General features: G+C 30.5%; 1 protein-coding gene and 1 non-coding gene across 3 annotated transcripts in view; both read left to right on the forward strand.

The window, feature by feature from the left end:
- The window catches only part of bun (bunched), a 402,219-nt gene that overhangs the window by 204,228 nt on the left and 180,645 nt on the right, over positions 1-17,346 (forward strand). The gene's annotated exons all lie outside the window — the stretch shown is intronic.
- Positions 14,261-14,334, forward strand: TRNAN-GUU (transfer RNA asparagine (anticodon GUU)). The gene has a single exon. It is a non-coding gene; the product is annotated as a tRNA-Asn (tRNA).

A 17,346-nucleotide genomic window follows, 5' to 3' on the forward strand; every position in this document is an offset into this window, starting at 1 on the left:
AACTGTTATACTTAAAGTTTTCTATAGAAAAAAACTGTTATACGTAAAATTCTCTATAGAAAAACTGTTATACTGAATGTTTTCTTTAGAAAAATCTGTTACACACAACATTTTCCGAAGAAAAACTGTTATACTGAAAGTTTTCTTTAGAAAAAACTGTTATACACAAAATTTTCCGACGAAAAACTGTTATACTAAAAATGTTCTATAGAAAAAAAGTGTTATACTCAAAATTTTCTATAGAAAATTGTCTTGAAAAAAAACTGTAATTTCACTTACAAAATCATTCTGAAATTTTTAGAGTTTGATTTCTTTTCAATATGAAATTGTATCAACTTTTCCATACCCGATTTTAATTTTAAAAGCTTGTATGTATTTAAAATAAGAAAATATGCTTTCCTTCTTAACATTAAATGAAGTGTAACGGTTACGAAAGCAATGAGTGAGTGAATGAATGCAAGAATATCTTGAGTGTTTTTTTCAAAAGGGTGAATAATTTTGCCATTACCATGAATAGTGTTTTATTTAAAGCACAATTCTTGCAAATGTTTTTCAAGTTTATGTCAATTATTTACTTTTCTTTTTTAAGATTTTCAAGGTTTCTCGTTTTCTGTAAAGATGCGAAAACGTTTTAAGTGTTTGTGGGAAATTTTTGAAGAATAGTTAAAAATGTGTGGAGGCGTCTTTAGGTGTTATGCAAATAGTTTGGGTAAAAATAGAAAGGAGTAAGTGAGACTTTAAAGTGATAGCATTCATTGTTATATATTTTACTAATTTGTATAAAATTCAATAATGTTTTCCTAGTTTTTGTGAAATTCGAAATTTTTTTAATTTTGTGCCTTTATTGGTATGTGTGTGTAAATCACTCTCAAGCCCCAAATACACAAGTGAATTTAATGATATTCGTTTAAAATAATTACCATTGTCCTAAGCTGTTTGGTATTGAAAATCAGCAAAATCGGTTTAGTAGTAAAAAAGTTATGAAGCAAAATATAAGACAACCTCAAAATATTTTTTTTTCCAAATTAATTTTTTACATTGATTCTAAGCGTATATTGTTGTTGTAATAAGTTTAAAGAAGCGTGTTGTTGTAGTTTTGTATATAGTCGTATTTTTAGCCACTTTTTTCAATATTTTCCTAACTGTTCTCAATTTCCAGTTTAAAGTTCTTGCAAAATGTTCAACTTTTCCTCGTATTACTTTTTTTGTAAGCCCTTGAGTTAAGTCAGCAAACTTCAAAAGCGTAATTTCTTAGTTTTTCCCTTAATGTTGCTTTCAAAACTCTGCTAGCAAATTATAATTTTCGCATTTAAGTTTTCTTTGTGGCCTTTTGATGGTAATTTAATCTTTTTTGTTTTTTTGTACTAAAACATAAACCCTTTTTCCTCAAAACTCTTAAGATCTTTTGAAAACATTAGTAATGATTAGCTGCTAGAAAAAAAGTAATAAAAAAAAAAATGAAACCTTAGAAAATGGAAAATTTTGGTGAGCGCCCTTTACATTTTGTTTGTGGTTGGGAAAACATTGTAACATTAATAAAAGCATGTGTTTGTTTGACTGATGTATAAAAATGACAGTTACAACAGCTACACTTTTCATATCATATCAAATGATAGAGATAAAGATCATTAATATGATTACATTTCTACACATATACTTAGTGGAGTACATATCTTTATAAAAACTTGAACTAACTTGCAAAGATTTTGGTTACAATGTTTGTAATGATAACAGAGACAGGGTCTTAGTTTTCGCCCTTATTATATTGTGAGGAATTTTGGTTTAACATTTTCCCCTTTTTATAGTTTGTGGGCTTTACGCCTCTGATTCTTCATTTTGCGTTTATAATGACAATGACAACTGACACACATACTTCTTCGGCTTCTATCTTTCTCTTGTGCTAGTACTAATTTATGACTACTTAAAGTTTACAAACACTTTGGTGGGAGCGACAGACAGACAGTTAGCTCTACTTGTCAACATTTGTTAAGTAAAAACCAACAACATGGTTGGTTTGTTTAGATTTGTTGAATGCAATGGTTTGTAGTTGTCAGCCACAACTACAACTAAATTATAAATGTTAAACAACAAATAACAATTATTATGTTGAGGAAAATTAATCTTAAAATGTAACAAAAAAATTTTGATTGAAAATTATTGGACATAATTGTAAAAATTATAAAGTAAATCATGTGGCAACTGTTTTAAATTAGAATTTTGAAAAGGCCACCTGTTACTAAAATTTGTTGCCACACTGTCCGGGTCCTCATAAGATTTTAAGGCGATCTAGCTATGTCCGTCCGTCTGTCTGTCTGTTGGAAACACGATAGGGCCCAAATGAAAGAAGCTAGACGGCTAGAACATTCATAAATGTCTATCAAATTGAGACTTTTTGATTGGAACAGATAAGCGACCCCATAATTCTGAATGGGCATGTTGAGTAGATAATTTTTGTAAAATAAACTTATAGTCCAGCTGGTCTGAATTTTTTTTTTACAGTGCGTCAAAGTTTTCATCTTTTGATCGAAGGGAGCATTAAACTAACTGAAAAAATGTTATAAGTTAATGTCTGAGAGAATTCTTATTGTCAGAGTTATATTGTGGAATTTTATGGGGATTATTTTTGTGGAACTTAACCCTCTATCTCCTCTCTTAAGGGGTCAATTTCACCCTTTTTTCGAGAAAATTATAAAAATTCCTTTCAAAAAGAACATTTAAGGATTAAAATATTCTACGAAAATTTTTGCCGGAAAAGATGCCAAATTACACGCCACCTTGGGTCTCATATTTTTAAAAAAAAAAATCGCCAAAAATCTATTTATGATCCGAATGAGCTGATATCTATTTATATAAAAATGAAATGGTCCATGTATGTAATGTCATCACGTGAGAACGGCTGGAGCGATTTGGCTGGTTTTTTTTTATTCGATTCGAAATTTTCAGTAGAAAATTCCAAAAAATTCAAAAATTTCGGGTAAAACTCGGAAATTTTTTTTTTTGTGAGTCCAGTCAACTGTAATAAAAAAGCTCCCTAAAGTATGCAGTACAAATTCAGATATTTTATTTGCAAATAAATAAGAACAGGCTGGTGTGCGTGGGTTGGAGAAACTTGAAGAATGCTACCGGGCGAAGCCGGGGCGATCAACTAGTTTAAAATATATAAATAGTCCTAGAGAAGATCTACAAAATATGTAGGTTATCACTTTTAGGTCAAGAGTTATTTAGGTTTATTTATTTATTTTTTTTAATTTTGCTCCATCTCTTTTAAGTTTTTTAGATATGGCGGGCCTACGGTATTCAAGCATCATTTCGGACATGCAAAATCGTCTGTCAAGGTCTCTCGGCTTCAGTTCGTATGGTACCCAATATCCCTGCTTTTGGATGAATCCTGCTGCTCGCAAACTTTTTGAAATTGTTGCTTGAGTAGCTTACAATAATACTGCATTCTATTGTTGGGATGTACAATAATCTTCATGGAGTATTGAATCCAAATCTTGATCTTCAAACTTTTTTGGTTGGCGATCTTTGTCTTCTGTGTCAAAATCACCACTTCTGAACCGCACAAACCATCTCTCGGACGTTGAAACAGATATAACAGATTCACCATAAGTTTTGGTGAGCAATCGGTTCGCTTCAGCGGTTACTTTTTTTATACCATTCATCAGTCGTGGCAAGGGTATATATAAGTTTGTCATTCCGTTTGTAATTTCTACATTTTTCATTTGCGATCCCACAAAGTTATAGATAGTGGAGTCAATATAGCCATGTCCGTCTGTATATTGAAATCAACTTTCCGTAGCCCCCAAATGATTCATACATCAATCAATATATCCGCTATTGATCCGGTACAGTTGCTAATTAAAATCTAGAAAATCGGCCTGCAAAAGGCTGAGCTATATAAAAAAAAAGGACAACCACGATTTTAGACCTATTTTTAATCTATATCTGGATTACTAAGTCATTAATATAGACAATATGGATATCTAATGATAGATATTTCAAAGTCCATTACAACGATGTATATAAGGCTAAAGTAATTTGGACCTACAATGGGTCAAAATCGGGAAAAATATTTTTTAACCCGAATTCTTTACCAAAAAATTTTTTTGTCAATAATTTTGTCATAAATTGAAAAAAAAAATATTTTAAAAAATTAAAAAAAAAAATATTTTTTAAAAATTAAAATTTTTTTTAAAAATTAAATTTTTTGTTTTTAATTTTAAAAAAAAATTAAAATTTTTTGTTTTAATTTTAAAAAAATTTTAAATTTTTTTTGCCATAAAATTTGTTTCACCATTTTTTATTTGAAATTACAATAAGATCCGGTACAGCCGAATAGAGCTCTCTTTCATATTTCAAATTAAAGAAGTAAAGCAAAACTTCCCGCATATGACGCTTTGTTAGCACAAAATTTTACATTTTCGAACCAAAAAAAAACCTTGTTTATTCTATAATGTTCAATAACTAAGTTGAGAATAAATGACAGATATGTACCCTTCAAAATGACATATAAGTTATTAAAAATAAAAATCGCGTTCAAAAGTTACGACATCTATAGTAAATCTCGCTTTTTTAAGTCATATGTACATCCATTATAAAGGACAGTAGGGACACAAAAATTCTTTTTAATTTTGTGTAGTAAACATTTGTTTTAAGGAGGCACTCCTTAATTTTTAGTATTTGTTTAATGCTTGTTAAATTGACCATAAAACAGCTAAAAAAAACTATAAAAACTTTTATTATGTGTGTTATTATTCATCATAATAATCAGCATAGAAAAAGTGTTTTGTATTACACATAGTATAAATACATGTTTTAACACACTTTTAGTTAAACAAAAAAAAAACATTTTGTTAGAATTTATTATTAAGAATGAAGAGGGAGCTAAGTAAATGTTATACTTACATTGTAATCTATACATAAATATGTATAAATGAATATTTTATGTAGGTCAATGTAGGGTTTAATTGTCATTAAATATGTGACAGATATGAGATTACATATCATGACTTTTTGGTAGTAGCACCACTGTATTAATAATTTAAATTCACCACACTTTAATTGGGTGGTGAAATTCCACCACATACTGCTTGTAATTATGTTAAAGAGTAACCAGAGTTAAGAAATGGTTAATGAGACAGTGGGGTGAGGTTGTAAAGAAATTAGAGAGGTTTTAAAATTTAGACAAAACATTAATTTCCTTTCCTTTTATAAAATGATTCCCTTAGTCTGATAGTTTAGAAAATAATAAAGATTATTTGTTATTGCTAAATTTTTAAAACATTTTGTGATTTCTAAACATTTTAAACACTCTAAAACTCATGAAATATTCACATGTTATGCACTCATTTTCATTCAGCACTGCCTAAAATGCATTGTTTTAAAAAAAAGTATAATTCTCATTTAGTTTATAAATTTTTCACTTGATATGTATGCCCATTAACTATCAATTAACTTTAATCACATAACATTTCCTTTGTCTTTTATTATATTATGTCCTTACCAGTACAAATTATAATAGATTTGAAAGGATTTTAAATTATTTAAGCTTAAAGTACAGTTTTTTGCAGCCAGAAACTAAAAGCTGTTGAGAAAAGCTTTTTGTAGTAAAATGCTTTAATGTTTGTTCTTTAAGCTTTAATAATTTAAACTGCTGCCAAATCATAAAATTTTCCTTGCTATTGTAAATGTAATGTGTTGTATGTCTAAATGTCAAGTGTGTGTATAATATTTTCCATTCATTCTCATATTTATAAAAAATTTTACAAAATTTTGTTTGATTTCTATTGATTTTTTTCTTAATTCCTTTGTTTTTGTTGGATTTTTGTTAAATTCTTTGCAAATCTTTATTACTATCCTAAATTACACAGGTCAACAGCAAAAAAAGGCTTCACTAACCACTGATGCATCATTGTTACCTAAGCACAAAAATGGTAAAATTTTGTTAAAATTTTTGTTACAATAACAAAACGCATGTAAAATTTACACTCAAAGTAGACAAATTCACTTAATTGTGAATAAATTCGAAAATAATCCATCGATTTTTATGATCGATACTTCATTTTGTTCCTATTACATGTGGCTTTGCAATAAAGCAATAAATTTAAACAATTTCTAACGTTTTCGATTTTTCATAATTTTTAAAAAAAAAAATTGCTATTTTCATGTAAAAAATACATTTTTTTGCTTGAATTCGTTATTATAACTCCAAAACTACTGAGCCGATTGAAACGCAATATATATGTAAAAATTAAAACATAGCATGGGGAAAATGTTTTCAATATTCAATCAATCGAAAGAAGAACATTAACTACTCAATTTTATGTATATCAAACATAAAAGTTAAATTTTGTGAAAATGAGCGAATTCACTTAATTGTGAATAAATTCGAAAATAATCCATCGATTTTTATGATCGATATCTCATTTTGTTGCTATTATATGAGGCTTTGCGACAAAGTAAAAACCTGAACAATTTCTAACGTTTTCGATTTTTCATGATTTTTTGAAACAAAAAAATTTGCTATTTTCACGTAAAAAATAAATATTTTTGCTTGAATTCGTTATTATAACTCCAAAACTACTGAGCCGATTGAAACGCAATATATATGTGAAAATTTGTACATAGCATGGGGAAAATGTTTTCAATATTCAATCAATCGAAAGAAGAACATTAACTACTCAATTTTATGTATATCAAACAAAAAACTAAAATTTTGTGAAAATGAGCGAATTCACTTAATTGTGAATAAATTCGAAAATAATCAATCGATTTGTATGACCAATAGCTCGTTTTGTTGCTATTATATGCGGCTTTACGATAAGCAATAAATCTGATCCATTTCGAACGTTTTCGATTTTTCATGATTTTTTGAAACAAAAAAAATTAGCTATTTTCACGTAAAAAATACATTTCTTTGCTTGAATTCGTTATTATAACTCCAAAACTACTGAGCCGATTCAAACGCAATATATATGTGAAAATTTGTACATAGCATGGGGAAAATGTTTTCAATATTCAATCAATAGAAAAAAGAACATTAACTACTCAATTTTATGTGTATCAAACATAAAAGTTAAATTTTGTGAAAATGAGCGAATTCACTTAATTGTGAATAAATTCGAATATAATCAATCGATTTGTATGATCGATACCTCATTTTGTTGCTATTATATGAGGCTTTGCGACAAAGTAAAAACCTGAACAATTTCTAACGTTTTCGATTTTTCATGATTTTTTGAAACAAAAAAATTTGCTTTTTTCACGTCAAAAATATATTTTTTTGCTTGAATTCATTATTACAACTCCAAAACTACTGAGCTGAAAACTACTGATGGAGAAAATGTTTTCAATATTCAATCAATCGAAAGAAGAACATTAACTGCTCAATTTTATGTATATCAAACAAAAAACTAAAATTTTGTGAAAATGAGCGAATTCACTTAATTGTGAATATATTCGAAAAGAATCAATCGATTTGTATGATCGATATCTCATTTTGTTGCTATTATATGAGGCTTTGCGATAAAGCAATAAACCTGAACAATTTCTAACGTTTTCGATTTTTCATGATTTTTTGAAACAAAAAATTTGCTATTTTCACGTAAAAAAATATGTTTTTTACTTCAATTTGTGATTATAACTCCGAAACTACTGAGCCGATTAAAATGCAATATATTAACAGATTAACTTTTTTGAATTTGAACTTTTCTAAGTTTACTTCAATAATATCGGTCTAACCCTTTTTGAGTTATCATAAATTATGTGGAGAAACATCTAACAAAATTCACAATTTTAGAAAAATAGAATTAAAAAATTTTACCATTTTTGTACTACTGGAACCACAATACATCAAAATTGTGTAGTGGTTTAAAAAGCCTCCAAAATTTGTTCGATTTTGTTGCCCTGTGTTATTGTTTTTTTTAACAAAAATCCTTTCTAATTTTATTGAAATCTTATATAAAATAGAAACAATATTAACAATTTTATGGTGGCTCTACAATTAACAATTTCCAAAAAACCAATAAACAATTGATAAAACCCCTTAATTATACACCAGAAAAGGGTGTAAAATGTTAAAGAAAACTAATTTAAAATTTGGAGGTGTTGCTGCTAACTAAAACTACACAATTGCTATAAAATAACTCAACAACAAATTTAAAACATTTAACACAACAACGACAAACAACACTTTCCCCACAACTATGACAGTGACAATAACAATAATAACAAATGCCAAACTATTTGTAGAAAATTAATTGCAATTAATAAACAAACAAATAAATGTTGGTGGTGCTATTTATATTACTATTGCTGTATAACAACAACAATTCCTTAAATTACTAATGGCTGCCCCTACAACAACGGGTTTAGAACTTCATCAACAACATCATCAAACGCCTATAACAACACAACAATTACCCCATAGCAGTCATCATGCACATTTGCCCCAACAGCAGCAACATGCAACAACTACAACAACAACCCAGCAACCGCCACATCCACAGCAACATCAACACCAATGCAATTGTTATTTGCCCGTTTTGAAACCCGACGTTTTACTCAATAATGATCGTGGTTTATTTAAAGTTTATTGTTTTATCAAAGATTTCATAGGGTAAGTAAAGTTACCCCCAAAATGATAATCTTTCTCTCTCTTACTCTCTACTTGATAATTACTGTAATAACTTGCCTTTAAGACAAAGAAATTAGCTTGCTATTTTTTCATAATTTTTGTTTAAAAACATCTTTGTTAATTATTAACTTAGCAAGTACTAATAAAAGCATTTCATTTTATTTTGTTATCAATTTGATAACCTTTTTATATATATGATTTTATACACTTGCCTCTTTCCCTTTACAATTACTGCATTTCACTTGCCTAAACACTTGTCATTTTATGTTTGTTTTTATTTTTTGTTATCATTTCAATTTTCTAGTTTCAAAATTATTGTTATCACTCTAAACAGCTGTTTGCCTGTTCTGAACTCCTGCTACATTTCATTTCATTATCACCTGTGTTTTAATGTTAAATGTTTGGAAATTCTGTTATAAAATTGGATTTGAATTTGTTATAGAATTATATTATCATTTGCATTTAGATAATTAGCTAAATATTTAATTTACTTATTCAATTTGTCTTTATTTGCCTTTCAATTAACAATAGAATTCCAGTTAATATGAATTTTGAAAGAAACAATTGTTTAAACTTCCTCTTCTTGGTGAAATTTATGATATAATAATTAGCTTAATAAAACAAGTCAATTTTTGTTATGAATTCTATGATATAAGAATATGGACTAGATAACTGTATGAAGCTTTCCTTTATTTTATTTAAAACTAGTTGACCCGTCCGGCTTCGCCCGGTAGCATTTACTAATGTTAGTTCTTCATGTTTCTTCAACCCACATAAACCTACCTGCCTGTTCTTATTTATTTGCATATAAAATATCTAAATTTGTACTGCATACCTTAGGGAGCATTTTTATTACAGTTGGCTGGACTCAAAAAAAATCCGAGTTTTACCCGGAATTTTTAAATTTTTTTCTTTACAAACCATCTCCTGAAAATTTCGAATCGAATAAAAAAATCTGCCAAATCGCTCCAGCCGTTCTCACGTGATGACATTACATACATACATTGACCATTTCATTTCTATATATATAGATATATTTTTTTTAAATTATGTTTTATTTTGAAACATTTGCATTCCATTCTGCCGTGTGTCTAAATATAACTTTTGCAGTATTCTTTAAAATTATGAAAATTTAATAAAATAAATTGTATTTCTAAGCAAATCAATTTAATGAACTTGAGCCTAAATAAAAATATTCACCCCTATCGGCAATAACATGTGCAATTTTTGTTCCCATGAAATATCTATTTCCCTCCAAGGGAAAATTGCTATCGGGAATATCACGATGAACTTTACATTCACAATAGTTGATTTTGTTCGTAGCGGCTGTTTATTGTTTTCAAAATTCCATCTAAAAATTTCACAACAAGGGGAATTTTTTCACGTGAACAAAGTTGATGAACGAAAAAAGGAAAAGGGAAAATATTTCATGTGAAATATTGATTCGCGATAGGAGTGAATATTTCCATTATTAGCTGTGACCTTTTCCTATATTTTTGGCAACAGATGGATTCCGAGCCAAAATAACTGCTTTGAGGCCAAGAACGAATCAAGCCAATATCGAATACTCTGTTCCAAGACAGATAGATAGATTTGATGGGTTGTGTACTATAGAAATATGCTTCCACTCGGAGAGTGAAGAGAAGAAATGAAATTGGAGAGAAAAAAGAAGAAAGTCAGGTGCCATAAACATAATTAAATTGAAAATCAGAATAGACTGAGACTCACATAGTCCCGTTACCTAAAAATAGCCAGCCTATTCCCCTGATAAAGCCTAGTAGACTTCCTAGATGATATCTAGCTATACCCCCTAGTTCATCAATTTTGCCTGAGATCCTGTAATCTAGGACAGGTACACAGAATATATTCCACTGTTGCTAGTTCCTCAATATCCTCGCACAACCTACAGAAGTCCTGTGCGCCCATAACTATCCCATTTACCAATGAAGACTGCAATTGAGCAGTGTCCGGTTATCACTACTACTAAAGACCTGAGACTTTTCCTATCCAACCCAATTAGTGTTCTGGTTGCCTTTGCATCCAACTTTGACCAAATAACTCTGCAATCCTTCCTACTACACCAGGATTGGTTCGTAGAGTCCCGGTATCTTTGGAAGATCGGCATATAGGAGGTTTAACCTCCCCGTGCCTATTACTATAGTCCAGATCCGTCTGGTCAGTTCATTTGCTATCTCATTGCCCTGTAGAGCCCTCTTACAGTTCAGTGTACCATATGGCATTTCAAAGCCCCTCAGTATCAACATAAATTGTCACTACATACCCCTCTGTTATGTGTGCCCTTATCAAGTCCGTGGCTTTCCAGATTGCTGGGATCTCCGCCTGGAAGAGACTGCATTTGCCTGGGAGTCTGTTTGACACTTTTATGTTTTATGCCAGTTTCCATTTTGGATCCATCAATGAAAACTTCACCCCCTTCAAACAGCTTTTCAGATCCTACCCACTCGTCCCTACTTCGAAACGCAATTGCAGGTGAAATACCGCAGTCTAAAGTCGTTACCCTATGGTCCGAAATCCCAGTAGGGATGATAGCCTGACCAATTAGACATACCTCGTACAAAATTTTCGTGACCCGTCTTACTAGAGAAGACTCAAAGAATCTAATATTCTTCAATTGACTGTAAGTTAAGGATTATATCCAATGCTGCCTGAGGTGTGCTACCGATGACACCGGTGATACCAATGGAAGCACATCTCTAAACTTTACTGAGTATCTTTCTGTAACTACTTTTTCTTACTAGAGAAGACTCAAAGAATCTAAGCTAGTTCCTAGCCCCAACACTTTCCGTATATTTCCGTACCGAAGGGTGCCTTCGGTAACATGATGTAAGTGACGGTAAGTGATGCCAATCATCTCTAAACTTTACTGAGTATCTTTCTGTAACTACTTTTTCTCCTTCCACCAAACTGTATAAACATAAGTAATAATGGGTTTTACAACCGATGTTCATACCAATAGAGTTTCTACAGGTGTAGTAGGCAGTGTAGTAGACATTTTCCATGATTATTTGTTATCAAGGAATTTCCCTAAATACTTGGCTCCATCTGCTAGAGTAAGCTCAAAGCGGTCTATTTCCGACCAATTAAAACAGCCTACCCTATATTTCCTGGTAAAGAGTACTAACTCTGTTTTCGTTGGGTTTGCACCCAACCCCTTTAGAGATCGCCTAATGCCGCCTGCATGATTTCGCTGATTGTCGGAAGAAATTTTCTCTTGATCAGAATCACAAAGTCATCCTCTTAAGCAACTATCTTCCTACCCTTAGACTCAAAGATCTTGAGAATAGAGTTCACCGCTAGTAACCATAACAGGGGAAACAATACTCCACCCTGCGGTGTACTCCTGGTAACTCGTTTTTTAATCCTGTCATCCCCTAGGCTTGAGTTGATAATTCTGCTACCAAGCATCGAAACTATCCCACTCACCAGAAAGTCATTAACCCCGAGTTCAACTAATGACTCACTTATTCCCTCTATCATACATGTAGGAGTTTTTTGAAGATATGATAAAGTACTGAATATTGGGGTATTCCCTTGCGACAATTAGGTAATATGCTGATAATTTTCCGAAAGGAGAATGGGCAAAAAATACTATAGAAAAAATCGAAGCATTTGCCAAGCATTTGGATAATGTATTTACCCCAAATAATACACATTCATCTATTAGTGATAATGTTATAAATAATGTAGTGCCACCACCAAAAAAAATTCCGGTTCTCTACCGTGAAGACGACAATCAAAGGTCTAAAACAGGGATCTCCCAAGCAAAAACTGCAGTTGTGTTGGTGAGCGAAAGAGAGCTCCACTGAACAAAAAGTTTAGTGAACTAAATACAAGATGTCAATATTTTTTTTAAGACTTCAAGTCAACAATCTTAATAAAATTGTCTGCGACATAATATCATAGCTCATTAATTTAGAGTTCGATATTAATAGTTTTGGGCAAATTTGTAAATATTTAAAATATGAAAAATATTTCGTTTTGATTAAAATCATTTGAAATGTGAAAAAAAAGTTCGCAGAAGTAAATTGAGAGAAAAATCCAGACAATACTTCAATGATTTTTTAAAGTTTGAAATATATTAAACAATCCAACTATTTCTTTCAGTGATCATGAACAAAAAATTAAAAAAATAGCAATACACCTGCTTAGCATGTGTATTCGTCGCTGTATCAATAACTACTAAACAAAACAGAATAAGAATATGTGTGTTTTTAGTCAGCGCGAAAGCACAATGAAGGGGCACCATTGGTCTAAAGGCTGGAAAAGCACCTGGTATAGATAAAATTGCTACCACGATGATAAGTCTGATCAATATTCTCAAAACTTTTTGAAAACTTGCTACTTCAGAGACTTAAATACTTCTTGAGGAAAATTCCACTATTCCTGACCACCTATTTGGTTTCAGAAGGAAGCATAGTACTATCGAACAGGTACATCGGATAGTACTATACTCTTATTCGGAAAACCTTCGAGAGCAAGCATGATTGCTCTGCATTATTTATTGACATATCTCAAACCTTCGATAAAGTCTGGTACGATGGACTAATACAGAAAAGTATTAGATTACTACATGCGAATGTACAAGAAAGATGATGGTCTTTTTACACAATTTTGTATGTCAAAACCTAATAGACGCCATAATGAAAATGAGAAAACAAAAGAGAATTGAAGAGACTTGCCAGTACAATCAAGTGTGTATACCTCTTCTTTCTTCTTGCCTTTCTCACCTATGAACTCAGACTTGCGGAAAGAAAACTTGCCCTGTGTAAAATCATACATAGCTTCTGAAAAACTCCAGTCTCACATCGGCGATTTGGAAAAATGGTTGAAAATGGAAAATAAAATTCAATACGACAAAATGTACTCACATTACATTTACTCTTAGATAAATAATATCAAAATTCCAGAAATTCCAGATTCCATGTGAGATATTTCGGTATCCATCGCCGATCGCCGTTTAACTTAGACCCACCATACTGAAGCCCAGGTTACAAAAATAAAATTAAAGTCAGTTCAATTGCACTGACTAATTGGCCCACGGTCTTCTCTAGACTGTTTTTAACAAATGCACTTTGTACTCCAACAGTTATAAAAACGATATGGCTATATGGCATTCGGCTATGGGGAACAGCCTCCTCATCTAACGTTGAGGAAGCAGTCAGCACTATTAAGGACCATAACAGGTGCCCCATGGTACATTCACAATAATAGCAGCCATAGGGATCTCAATGTCCCCATAATACGCGAGGAAATCAAACTCTCCACTTTTAACTGCCTATCAAAACTATTGGATCACCAAATCCCCTTGCCAGGTTGTATGTTGGCCATTAAAGCGTAAAAAAATCATTAAAATTTTCAATTATGTTGCATTTTATTATCAATTTAATTTTATATTATTCGCACTTTATTTCCATTCTACCACTGTGCTTTTCATATGAGTTGAATTTCCCCTACTCATGTTTATTTTCTCGTCAATTCTTTATTTAGAAATTTTATTTGTTGGTGTGTGCAATTCACCACTTAAAGCGATTGTTGTTGTTTTTGTTTGTTATACAAACATTGAGTGCTTGCAAATATAATGTTTTTGCAAAACGCCTGCCAAGTGCCTCCGTGGCGCAATTGGCTAGCGCGTTCGGCTGTTAACCGAAAGGTTGGTGGTTCGAGCCCACCCGGGGGCGGTTAATTTTTTTTATTTTTTACATTTTTCAATAAAGGATTTTCTTATAATTTTATTAATTAAAAAGAAATTAGATTAGCAGATTATATTTTTATTTCTTTAGCAAAAAATAACTGTATATAAGAGTGTTTCTGAATGATGCCAGGAGTTTTGATTTGATAGTTTAAAGAGTCCTTAAATTTTACCATGATTTATTTTGATTTATGATTTATTAAAATTAATTGAAATGTCATAATTTCAATTAATTTTTTTGTATTTCAGATTTTCCAAATTTTAGGATTTCCAAAGAACTTTATAAGTATTTCAGAATTAATTTTCAATATAAAATTGATATGATTATGTAGAAAATTATAAATTTTAAACGAAACATTTCAATCACATGCTTGCCATTAATAATAATTTCCCTGTTTATTTTATATAAACAAAGAAAAGTAATTAAGTTTTTATTACCGCCAGCTCAAGAACTAAAGAAAGCGAAAACAATTTGAAAATATACATTTCAAAGGAAATAAAAATTATATGCTTTTTACACATGACATTTTGTATAATTAAACAATTAAATAAAAAATATTTTCATTTAAAATGTTTATTATAATGACGTTGGCTGATGAAATTGAAATTTTGAAACCCTGAAATTTGTCACTTTCAGTGAAAATTTAAAAAAAAAACAAAAAGAAATATTTGATTTCTTGTTTAATTAGTTGCATTTAGCTTGAAGGTTGCTAAATTAAACAAAAAAAAAATAATTATTTGTTGAAATTAAAAATACATCTTTCTTGTTTTTCCTACAAAGAAAGCACAATTCGTGTATATTTACTTAATTTTCGTAATACATAATTATTTTTGTATTTGGCATTTCTTAAAAACACAGCTGTCTGTCAACAGCTAGCTAGTACTATGGCAGACAAATAAGAAAATTTAATTTTATTCTTTTTGTTTCTTTAGAATTAGTTAAGCAACAAATAAAAAAAACGAAAAATAATCATTTTAAAATTAAAACATCATCACTTGCACACCTGCAAACAATTTGCTATGGTTTTGGCCCATGAGTTTTTTTTTTCTTTCATTTTAGTTATTTTTACAAATCCCCTACAACTTATTATTTCCTTTTTAAGTGGCTGCCAATTTTTATTTTATGCACCTTTTGAAAAAAAAAAATACTACTGATGCTGCCCCCACAATTGCTCACATGTGTAAATCTCAATATTATATTAACACAACGGGTGGCAAAGGAGGAAATTTTGTTGGCTTGACATTCAAATATGGCCACACTGTATTAGTGTGGTGAAAAAATCATTGGTCAGTCACAAGTTCCCAGCAGTTATGTCGGACCACTTGGCTGACTTTAAATTTATACATTTTGGGTCATTTGTCTCGAATGTGCTCTTTGTAGTGCAAAGAGAAGTCTATTGGTTACTTTATACATCCCAGGTAATTGTCACTTAAGTGTCTCTAAGTAGTCTAGAGTGTAGTCATTTTCAACGTTTCTTTTGTACTACACTTTTTCTTTGTGATTAATTCGACATACTGGTTTTATACAAATTGTGTTGATATAATTTATACCCTTCACCTTCGTGAGAAGGTTATATATAAGTTTGTCATTCCGTTTGTAATTTCTACATTTTTCATTTCCAACCCTATAAACTATATATATTCTGGATCCTTATAGATAGCGGAGTCGATTAAGCCATGTCCGTCTGTTGAAATCAATTTTCTGAAGACCCCAGATATCTTCGGGATCCAAATCTTCCATAATTCTGTCAGACATGCTTTCGAGAAGTTTGCTATTTAAAAATCAGCAAAATCGGTCCATAAATAACGGAGATATGAGCAAAAAACCGGGACAACCTCGATTTTTGACCTATTTTTTGATCTACATATATCTGGATTACTAAGTCATTAATATAGACAATATGGATATCTAATGATAGATATTTCAAAGTCCATTACAGCGATGTAGATAAGGCTATAGTAAGTTGGACCTACAATGAGTCAAAATCGGAAAAAAAAATGTTTAACCCGAATTTTTTTTTTCAAAAAAAAAATTGAAAAATCAAAAAAAAATATTTTAAATTTAAAAAAAAAATTAAAACAATTTAAAATAACAATCTAAAAATTTTTTTTTCCAAAAAATTAAAAAAACAACTGGAAAAAAAATTAAATTTTTAAAATATTTAAAATTTTGAAGTATAATTTGGTGAAGGGTATATAAGATTCGGCACAGCCGAATATAGCACTCTTACTTGTTGATCTATATCTGGATTACTAAGTCATTAATATAGACAATATGGATATCTAATGATAGATATTTCAAAGTTCATTGCAACGATGTAGATAAGGCTATAGTAAGTTGGACCTACAATGGGTCAAAATCGGGAAAAATATTTTTTAACCCGAATTTTTTTTTCATCAAAAACTTTTTTTTGTCATACATTTGTTTTCGAAAAAAAAAAATTTTTACAAAACAATTAAAAAAAATTTTTTGAAAATTAAAAAAAAAATTAAATTTTGTTTACCTAAAAATATTTAAAAAAAAAATATTTTAAAGTATAATTTGGTGAAGGGTATATAAGATTCGGCACAGCCGAATATAGCTCTCTTACTTGTTTTGATACAGTTTATATTCTTTCAAGTCAATTATCACTTTAGTGTCTCTAAGTAGTCTAGAGTGTAGTCACTTTAAACGTTTCTTTTGTACTGCACTTTAAAAAGTAGTAATTTTACCAATCCCACCCAACAGATGCAATCTATTGGAGAGTTGTCGGAGGAAGTTTTATTTACAAACAATCGGTTATTGGACTGACTATTTGAGGTCAACTAGCACCTGTACATGATAGAATAACTAGTTATGTAGCTGATCAAGTGACCAGTTAGGTACGTGAAGCCAATGCATTGACTACTTTGGTCCATTTATCAGACAGTCTCATTGTAATCCAAAGGAACCACCCCTGCTTAGGACATGTACGTGTTAAAGTATCTAGTCACGTAGCTAGTTATGTAACTAGTTGTCACA

Source organism: Calliphora vicina, chromosome 2 (genome assembly GCF_958450345.1).
Source record: "Calliphora vicina chromosome 2, idCalVici1.1, whole genome shotgun sequence".
Lineage (NCBI taxonomy): Eukaryota > Metazoa > Arthropoda > Insecta > Diptera > Calliphoridae > Calliphora > Calliphora vicina.